Source organism: Crocuta crocuta, unplaced genomic scaffold, assembly GCF_008692635.1.
Source record: "Crocuta crocuta isolate KB4526 unplaced genomic scaffold, BGI_CrCroc_1.0 scaffold231, whole genome shotgun sequence".
NCBI classification, from domain to species: Eukaryota; Metazoa; Chordata; class Mammalia; order Carnivora; family Hyaenidae; genus Crocuta; species Crocuta crocuta.
This window is the reverse complement of record NW_027528357.1, coordinates 2,178,890-2,186,342: the sequence shown is the minus strand read 5'-3', so window position 1 is coordinate 2,186,342 and position 7,453 is coordinate 2,178,890. Positions and strand designations below refer to the sequence as shown.

The 7,453-nt window shown below is 43.0% G+C and overlaps 1 long non-coding RNA gene across 1 annotated transcript in view; it reads right to left on the bottom strand.

The window, feature by feature from the left end:
* Positions 1-3,011: 3,011 nt before the first annotated feature.
* The window catches only part of LOC144223142 (uncharacterized), a 10,072-nt gene continuing 5,630 nt past the window's right edge, over positions 3,012-7,453 (bottom strand). Inside the window, exon 3 of the long non-coding RNA XR_013332591.1 lies at positions 3,012-3,501. This is a non-coding gene — a long non-coding RNA (uncharacterized LOC144223142). The remainder of the gene's footprint in view (positions 3,502-7,453) is intronic.

Genomic DNA, 7,453 nt, shown 5'->3' with positions numbered 1-7,453 from the left:
ACTTTGGGAGAATTACTTAGCATCTCTGTACTTCATTGTTCTCATCTGTAAAATGGGAATAAAATGGAAAATAAAATCTCATAGCCTTGCTTTGAAAATTAAATGAGATAATAGATGTAAAGCCCTTAGAAATGACTGGGAGGGAGTAAGCACTATAGAAGTATTATTAGCTGTTGTATGTTTTGACTGATCATGGTCACAGTGATTCATATATACCAGCTTACCCTAATCTGAAGCTTTTGCTATAGGGATAGGATATGGACTGTGTTTCTCTCAAAGGGCTCCTGGACTCCTAAGACTTTACCTCCATGACCCTTGCCAACAGTTCGGCCTGCTGAGTTTAACAAAAAGAGACAGAAGGGAAGTTGTGTCAGTTAGCTTTTGCTGCATAACAAATGAGCACAAAAATGCCATGGTTTAAAATGACAGCCATTCATTTAGTTCATGGTTTGCCTTTTCTGGGCTGGTTCAGCTGATGTCTGCTGGATTTTCTCACGTATCCCTGGTTACCTGCTAGGTTGGCTGGTGGCTTGATGAGATGGGATGGTTTCATTCACACGTGCAGAAGTTGGCAAGTTATTGGCCAGGTATTGGCTGACTGTTGGCTGTGGTGCCTTGCTGCCTCTCCATGGGGCTCTCAGCTTCCAGCAGGCTAGCTTGGGCTTATCCACACGGCTGTCTCAGGGTTCCAAAGATGGCAAGAAAAGACACTACAAGACCTCCTGAGGCCTAGGGTTGGAAGACACATTCCATTGGTCAAATCCACCTCTTGACCGAAATGGTTTGTTACTCAGAATTTGTGATTATTTGCTGTTAATCACAGAAGTAAACCCTTTGCTTAGAGCATTGGTCTCCTTCTTAGTTTCCATTTGCATTATAAGAGGAATGTGATTTCACCTTTGCTAGNGGCTGTGCAGAAGCTTTTAATCTTGATGAGGTCTCTTTTAAATTTTAATTTATTGCATACCTCCCCTGGGCACGGCACCCTGGACTATAAGAAGATATGGTGGTCACAGAGCACTCAGGGAGAAGGGGAAGACAGGCCAGAAGTACCTGTGCTGTATTGGTGTCTGGCAAGGCCCTTTAGTATGGTTTAGGGAAAATAGGAAGACCTCTTTGAGAAAATCAAGTTAATCCTAAATCTTAAATTATGTCAGGAGATAGCCATATTTGGGGGTAAAAGGGAGTAGAATGGAAGGATAAATTGGAAATTAGAGAAAAAGGTCACCTGATCCTGATCCTTTATTCACAAATGAGAACAATGAAACCTGAAGCTCTCCCAGTAGTACCCACATTAGTGGAAAAGAAGGAATCTAGGCCTCCTGACTTCCCTGTCTTGACTTGTACTCAGTATTAGTTCCCCAAATAGATACATCACAGTTAAGGCCACCGTTTTCAGTTAAAGTCTACTCACAGACTTAATCATATTTCCTCTCAGATCTCTGATTGTACCCTTCTTTATGAGAAGCTCCAAACCCCTTTCACCCCTGGCTCCCATAGTCCTGATATCTGTAAAAGTAAGGTCTGCTCTATGATTGGCTGGTGAGTAACCCAAACAAATGTCTCTGCTCGGTAACAGCTGTATGGCCTTGTAGACCTGTATGGGCAGTGAGGCATCTCCATTCAGTGGGCTGTGCTGAGCAACCAACTCCAACATCCATGCTGCGTGCAACATGTCAGAAGATAAAACTGTGCAGTTTCACTGGGTATTGTTTTGTTGCAAAAAGGTACAAGAGACTATAAATTGTTATACTTCTGGAACACTTGGCCCTTGGGCCCTGCCTTAATTAGAAATGCATTTTGCTGCAGAGTATCAGCTCTACTTCTGGCCATTACTCCTAGTTGAGAACCTTGGCTGTCCCCAACCAGACAGAGTCAGCCATGAACTCCACTACTGGCCATTGCACAGTGTTTTGCTTTATAGGCTTCAAAGCATTCTCAAGTTTATCATTTCTTGGAGTTCTCATAAAACTCTACCAGAGAGGCAGATAGAAAAGTCCTCAGTTAGTGGATTAAGACATAGACGCTCAGAGGAGTTAAGAAACTTGCTCAGGGGTGCCTGGGTGGCTCAGTTGGTTAAACATCTGACTTCCGCTCAGGTCATGATCTCGTGGTTTGTGAATTTGAGCCCTGCATTGGGCTCTATGCTGACAGTTCAGAGCCTGGAGCCTGCTTCAGAGTCTGTGTCTCCCTCTCTCTCTCTCTGCCCCTCCCCTACTTGTGCTCTGTCTCTCTAAAATGAATAAATGTTAAAAATATTTTTGTGAAAACGTGCTCAGAGCCTCAAATTAGTGAGGCGTTGATCCAGTACAGAAGGCTATGTCTTGGGCCGTTAAAGAGCAAAACTTTCATGGAGAAATACAGAGCAAAGAGCTTCTGGCTTAGCATCAGACCACACCCTCAGAGTCTCTTGCACCCTGGTACATATTTTGCCCAAACCAACCAGGCCAGGTGTCAATACCTTCCCGAGCAATCCCTTGCACATGGCCTAGTGCCTGACTACAACACTCATGTGATGCCTCTAGTCCCACGCGGTGGCCTATGTGCCAGAGGGCTTTGTCAGTGGGGAGCAGAGAAAAAAAGGCTGTTATTGCATGTCATAGACACTCTACAGTTTGTAGCGTACATTCTCTGGTGGGCACGCAAAGAATCCTGAAGCCACACCTTATTTAACCAGATTGTGTACACACACTGCCCAGCTGTTAGACGTGGTGGAAGGACCATGGGAGCTCTAGGGGAGAGAGGAGGCCTGGCTTAGGCTATTTGACAAGGAGATGGTGATTAGACTCTCTTTGTGTTGTTGAGAGCAGAACTAGGGCAAACCACAGAGAATGTCAAGAAGAAAATTTTAATCCACCACCAGGAAGAACTTTTTACCCCTTTAGAGCTGTCCAGAAGGAGAAGATTTTGTCTCAAGTGATCGCTTATCTGTCATTCGTGGGAGTTCCCAGTCCCATTGCTGAAGAGCAAGAACTGACAGAAGAGGCTTTTTCAGTCAAACTAAAGCCCATCAATTTTTCTTTATTAGGCCCAACCATTGGTCCTAATTTTAGATTCTGGAGCGGCATCAGATAAAGCTAATCACTCTTGCACATTTTACAAGAGGGGCTTGTAAATGAGTTTCTAATTGGTGGAATTTCAGGCATGATTATAAAGTGAAATGAAGAATTTCAGGCCAGTAGGGAGATATTTTGGGGCAGTGTGGTTTTTCAGAGCCTTTAAATCATGCCACAAAGCTGACCAGCTACCATCCTGGCTTGGATGAATGTGTGAGAAATTCATTTAACTTTCAATTGCTGAAGATCCTTTTGGTGGGAACCAAGTGGCATTAGTAGGACTTTAGAAGTTTTCTCAGAGTCTTTGGTAAATGTCCCTTGCCCTTTAGACTCGGATTATGAAGTTGAGGTTTCCGATTTAGAAAATGGCTCGGCTGATGGGGCCGGGCCAGGAGGGGGGCTGCAGATGAGCCCTGCATCTTGTTGCCCACTTGGTTGGAGATCTCTGTGGAAAGAATGCAAACTGTTAGCATAAGCAGAACTGAGCCCGAGAAGAGTTCCAGCCATTCATCACATCTCTAGTATTGGACATGTGTCATTACCGAGGCAGCTGGCTTCTTGCTTAGTGGTCACAGATAACAGAGAAACATCCAGTGGCACACAAGAGGCATCTGAGCTTCTTGCTGGAAGTCACAAGTAGAGACAGGTGCCACTGCCAGCAAGGTGTGCCTTCAGAGCCTCTGCCTCCCTTTTTCATATCACTTCCCTCCTTTCTACCCTCATCTGTGTGCACAGTATTTTGGACCATCTTGGGTCCCTAGCATTGTAGAAGCAATAATATAGGATTTTAGCTCCCACTCAGGTGCTAGGGGCTTCCTCTGTGCCACCAGCGTGTCTAGCCCAGGATGGTAGAATCTATTTTCCTGTATGTTTCCTGCTCTCTCAGTCTTTGTTTATTTAACCAATGAGTGGTCCTCTTGCTTTTAGGCGTACACGAATTCGTGCATGCATGTAGTTATTTGACAGACTTTTACTGGGCTTCGACATAGAGTCAGACACTGTGCTAGGGACTAGGGACACACTTAGGGGAAAATACATGACTAGCTGAGAGATTGGCCTGAAAATACACACATCTAGTACGGTATAGTGAGACCATTGTTGCGATGGCGTTTTCATAAAGGCAGGAGGACTCAGGACAGGCCTGCCGCCTGGGGGAGTCAAGGAAGGTGTGTGACAGAAGCCTTGATGACTGAGTCAGCATTTTCCACATAGACGAATGGTCCGGGAGAGCTGCGTGCAAGATCCTGAGGTAGGAGACAGCATGCCATGTTTAAAGGGAAGCTGCAAGAGGGCAGGGACTTCATCTACTTTTGCTCCCCATTGTAGGTCTGTTCATAGTGAACTGTTGTCCTCTCTAGAATATACAGCTATGCATATGTCGTTAAGTTTATACACCTGCATTCAAGTCTTTACTATCAAACTACAACATGTACAAGATAACGGAATTCAAATTTATGACAAGACCTACGTTTCCTCACTTCTGAGTCTTCCTCCATGGAAACACCATTTCAACTTTTTAAGCTCTTGTCGCTAGCATTTTACCTTCCTATTTCTAAATAATATATTTATACTGCCATATCCCAGGATAGTTTTATTTATTTTTTTTAACTTTCATCTGTAGAAGGATAGACTTCCTCTCTCTGAGCTAACGCATCAGCCCTTCTCTTTCTTCCATCCTACCAACATAGCTATAATGCACTTTTCTGTTAAGTTTATTTTTAGGATTTTCAAATTTTTATCTATGAAAATATTCATAAAGGGATACAGATATGATAATTCCCCTTTATACACAACCTTTTGTTTTCCGAAGAGCTAAAGATTGTCAAAATTAATTGTTTACCTAGTTTTCTATGTACCTACTATTGAATTCTTCCCCAAACTCTCTACAGAGCTACCATGATCTCCTAGACACAGTCTAACCCTCTGGCTGACTGAACAGTGTTGCTTTTTTCTTGAAACCTCTCCCTCTGGGGTCCCCAACCTCCAGCTCTGTATGATTTGGACTGGCTCCCTCCTGCCCTGCTGCACCCCTCCTGTCTCAACTTTCCTCTGTACTCGTCTCCCCTGCTGAGCTCCTCTTTCTTTAATCTTTTGTCTTCTTTGTTTTACTCTATTACTTTGGCGAAGATACTCATCTAGAAGTTTCTCATGAGAACCCACATGGGTACAGTGTTAGAGCACTTGCATATCTGAATATGTCTTTATTCTCTCTTCACATTTGAGTTAACCATTTGTCTGGATATAGAATTCTGTGATGGAAATACATTGCTCCAGTGTATTCTAGGTGCTAGTGTTACTATCGAAAAGTCTGATGCTTTTCTGATTTCTGCCTGTGTGTGTGATCCTTTTTTACCCTTTTCTGAAAGTGTTTATTCCCTCCTCTTTATCTTGGTGTTTTGAAATTTCAGGATGATACATCTAGATGTGCATCTTTTTTTTCATTCATTGTGTTTGACCTTTTGAAAATTCCGTTATATCTGGAGTTTCACACTCTTGTTCTGGAAATCCTCTGGCGATTTATTATTTGTACTTGTCTCTCTTGTTCTTTCTGAGCTCTCTTATTGAAATTTCTGTGAGACTATTGGATCCTCTTGATGAATGCTTTAATTTTCCTGTTATTTCTTTCCATTTCATCCCGCTGTGTTTTGTCTACTTCCTAAGAGGTTTCTTATATTTATTTTCTAGAAGTCTATTTAATTTACTATAGTTATTCCACATTGAATATCCATTTACTCTTTTTTTTCCTAACTTTTCTTTTACAATAACCTTCTGTTCTTGTTGCATGGCTACCTATCTTATTTTTTCTGAAGTTATTAACAGTAGTTTTTTTTTAAAAGAATTCTTTAGTTTCCTGTGAGTCCCTTATGTCCAATTTCTGTTTTGTTTTGATTTTTGTTAGAGTCCTAATTAAATATCTGCTGATCTTTGGCTATGTGTTCATACTTCAGAGTGAGGAATCATGTTGCTAACTGTAATTCTGTGGTTATGGGTGGGCTTTGTTGACTGATGGACTTCAGTGTGAGGTGATTGGATCCTGGAAGTTTTGTTAGCCAAATGTCAGATGATTTAAAGACAAGCCCTCTAGCTTTCCATTTGTCAGTCTTCCTGGAGCGTAGTGAGTTAAGGAAGGAGAGTATTTCACCATCCAGTCTTTAGACTTCACTGTATGTAGGCTCCTGTTCTGAAGGAGACAGGCCTGAGGCCTGACCCTTAGACACCCACATTTAGGGAAGAGGAGGGAGGTGAAGTCAATGAAGAGGACAGAAGACTGGTCTCCATGTCAGAAAGAGAACCAAGAAACTATTTAGAGTTGCTAAATAGCATTGACTATAGCCCAAATGTCAAATCATTTGACTTCAGGCAGCAATTATGTCTTCACTGTGGCTGTGGAGGTGAAATTCAGCTTGTGGGAGAAAGGAAGGAGATGGAGGAAGGGAAGCTACATGACCCTATAGAGACTGAGCTGTCTGTCTCACTTGACTCTTGTCCTTCTGCGGCCACTGCTGGCTCCAGTTCATGTTCCATCCATAGGTTCTGAGTATATTCTGGGGAAATAGGTGATGTATGCACATCAGCCGTCAGAAGTGATTGACAGGAGATGAGAGGAATTCTTAAATGTATGAAAGTAAAACAAACACTTTATTTAAGGAAAAGGCAACTTGGAAAAAAAAGCCTAATAAATAACTCAGTACAGCTGGCTTAAGCACTTTAAAGCCAGTGTCTGTGATAAGCAATGAAAACATTAATATAAAATGCTTCACCATAAATGAGTACAATTCAGGCTGATGTATTGCAGCTGAGCCGGCTGTCGGATGGCATGCTTTTAAAGTGATGTTTACAATCAGTATTTTTTCCTTTGGTAACTAGAAGACGGCAGAAATGGCTGGAAGCCCTTCCAGGGTGCGGCTCTGAGCCTCAGGAGGGCGGGAGCCCTGCCAGGCGGCTGGCCTTCCTCTACATCCCTGCTCCCAGCCAGCTTGCGATAAGGCAGTTACAAAAGTATGATGCAGGGCCGAGCACAGAGCATGGAGCCTGGGTTCAACTGGTGGGTAGCTATGAAGTCTGAAGACAGTGAGTTGGTATTTCTGAGCTCTTTATCTCCCCAGCTAGTCCTGGAGGTCACAGAGGGTGTCTCCCAAGTTCTATGAGACCAGGGCCCTTATGTCCCTCATGACATTTCCTCCTCCTCTGCTTTGGAGCCTCTTGGCAGTGTTGCCCATTGGGCTGCTCACCTCTGAAGTCCACTAAAAACAAGCATATGTTTCACTTTGACATTTTGCAATTTACCAAATGGAGGGGAGAATGTCACCTGCCCTATCATGTCAGTGTGGTTATGGAAGAATCAGATAAAATAGCCATGCAAAAGAATACAAGAATGTTAAGTCTGGATGGGGGTG